Raw genomic sequence first — 3109 nt, 5'->3', positions numbered from 1 at the left:
TGTTTGATTATGTTTTGTATTTTTTACTACAAATAAAAAATATTGTTTTGAAAATTCTTGCGTTTTCTGTAGAGAAATAAAAATTGCATTATACACCCCCAAAGCCGGTCCAGGAACCGAAAGCACGATACCTGTGAAAGGAGATGACATGTTTCCAAGCAAAAGAAAGTGTGTTTGTGTCACATTTTGTGCCCTTCCTTGTCCGTCCGTGTTCTGCCCGGGGCTCGGCTGTACAAGCTGTGCGATGTATGTTGTAGCCACATGTTCATATCTCCCTTTTAAAGACTGGATGGTGTGTGAGAAGGAGAACTGTGGAAATAAATTTTGAAACCGTCCTCCAGGAGGCAATCAGAAGCCATTGTTTGGAAGCCAGGCACCTGGATCCGCCCCCCCTCACGCTCCTCGCCATTGAAACACGTGGCGCTGATTGTCACCAGCTGCCTCCTTGTTTTCTGGTTTGAGGTGGGGACCTCGCACGTCCCAACAAACTCCCAATCGGGTGCCAAAGGAACAAAGAAACTTGATACGGAGCGAGTTTCCCATATGTATAAATAATGTAGCAAGTGCAAGTATTACAATATCGGGGGGAGAAGATTTATTAGCCAACTTCAGTCCTCAAGGGCCACCAACAGGTCAGGTTTCCAGGATATCCCTGCTTCAGCACAGGTGGGGCAGTGGCCCACTGATTGAGCCATCTGTAGAGTACTGACTACTGCAGGGTCTTGAAGCGGTTACTGTTCCAGGTGACACGATGCAGATCATCTCCAAATATGAGTCCAATCATTTTCTCTATCTTGATTTTTGTTTTGGGGAGAATTGACACCCCCTGTTCTCCCCCCCCCTCCCCCGACCTATTATGTGAAAAGATTGCTCTCTTTCTCAGACCTAGTGGTAATTGTATCTTGTCACAATGTGGGAGCCCCCCCCCCCCAACATTTTGTTTATATATGTGTAACAGTATCACAAGCTGCGCAGTGTGGAGTGTGTGACGGTCACTTAGTTTCTTATGAATATCTCGTGTTGTGTTTATCGACCTGTCCTTGCTGCTCTTTGCTGCTTTGCAGCTTCTCTCTGACAGCAAAGCGCTGAAATCAGCCTCTTCTCTTCTACGGGTTACACGCACATATATCGATTCCCTCATTCACGAATCGCACCGCCCATTGATTTTCCTCTTTTATCTAAAGCTCGTTACATCGATCCGCGCGTCACTCGTTTGTGATTAATGCGCAGGCGGCGGAACCGGAGAAAAGGGAAAGGCACAATCCGGCAGAAGGAGAAATGTCACATGCGCCTGGTTCTCTGAGTGGGGACTGGTCAGAGCGATTTACTGTAACCCCCCCGTCTGCTGAGAAACAGGACCGGTCTGCAGAAAGGTTTCCAGTGTCCTTCCTGGCAGAGCCGGGGCACAAAGTCCCAGCAGATAAAAACACTGTGTACGTGGCAGGGTACCTTCAATACTCAGTCCCTAATTACTCTCTCTCGTGTGTGTGTATATATTACGTGGTGGTGTATATATTACATGGTGGTGTATATATTACATGGTGGTGTATATATTACATGGTGGTGTATATATTACGTGGTGGTGTATATATTACGTGGTGGTGTATATATTACGTGGTGGTGTATATATTACGTGGTGGTGTATATATTACGTGGTGGTGTATATTTACGTGGTGGTGTATATATTACGTGGTGGTGTATATATTACGTGGTGGTGTATATATTACGTGGTGGTGTATCTATTACGTGGTGGTGTATCTATTACGTGGTGGTGTATATATTACGTGGTGATGTATATATTACGTGGTGATGTATATATTACGTGGTGGTGTATATATTACGTGGTGGTGTATATATTACGTGGTGGTGTATATATTACGTGGTGGTGAAGTCAGGACAACGTTCTGCGGACACCAGGGTTCTAGGTGTGCACGGCACCCTCAGTACTTTGGGGAACCACCATTGATGTTAACCTGTTTGACCATATGCACTTTTTCCGTTTTTGTGGACACATCAGTTCTTCTATTGGATATTGTATCCTTATGTACATATTTATATTCTCTATGTGACAATAGTTCCTTTGGTGGATACTATATCCTTATGTACATTACTATTTCATCTACCTTGAGTGCAATGTGAAAAGGGGACTGCTGTGACCTTGTCACATTCTCTGTATCTAGAGACGGGGAGCTTGCCCAGAAAGTATTTGAAGGCAAGACAGGAAAGATGAACTTTGCACCTAGACTCAAGTGATGACCAATCTAGTTCTTTGAGCATTTCGCAGTGTTGTGTGTTGTATTTGCATTGGAGAACAATACGGCATATTGAATTGTAGTATCAATATTTCAAGTTTGCTAAGGTGGGTTTGAGGAGCCGAGCCGTATACTATGTCCCCAGTCTATAATTTGCATTAGCATCTGCTGTGCGATACGCTTTCTGACCAGGAGACAGAGGGAGGATTTGTTCCTATAAAGTACCCCTAGTTTGTATGTGGTGTGCACCTGTGTTGGGTACGTGTAGCTTGCGTGTATATGCTGTGCGTGTGTGTATGGTGAGTGGGCCGCCGATTTTTGGCCCAGTTGGTTAGGCATACCCCCGGGCTAATATTTACAGCCAGCCCCTGCCCCAAAAACCTTAACCCCCTTACCCTAAAATCCCTATCCTTAACCCCCTACCCTAACCGCTAAAACACCTTAAATGAATTTACCTTATTGGCGAAGTGTGTGGCGGCTGAGTGGCGGAAGCATAAGGTCCCACGGCGATGGTGAAGACTTGGTTGCGGCAAATGAAAAGATAAGACATGAATTGGGTGTAGAAAGAGCGATAGATGCAACTCGCGAGAGAATATAAGCGGCCGATTCTCGTAGCTCCGAAGTCGTCGTTGCCAAAATGCATGGTATCTAATATTCAGAAGAAGTGGAATGTAATGTGATAAAAAAAATCTATTCTGTATTGCAAATCGCATCTTCTAGACGCGTCTATATAAAGTGACAAACCGCACAGTTTAACAGCCGAACCACCGGGATTGTACGCGCTTTAGAAGCAGAATGACGCGAGGTGCTAACTCCAGCCCCAGCCTGACCTACGGGTCCTGCTCTCTCCGCCAAAC

This window comes from Ascaphus truei, chromosome 16 (assembly GCF_040206685.1).
Source record: "Ascaphus truei isolate aAscTru1 chromosome 16, aAscTru1.hap1, whole genome shotgun sequence".
Lineage (NCBI taxonomy): Eukaryota > Metazoa > Chordata > Amphibia > Anura > Ascaphidae > Ascaphus > Ascaphus truei.
This window is presented reverse-complemented; position numbering follows the sequence as displayed.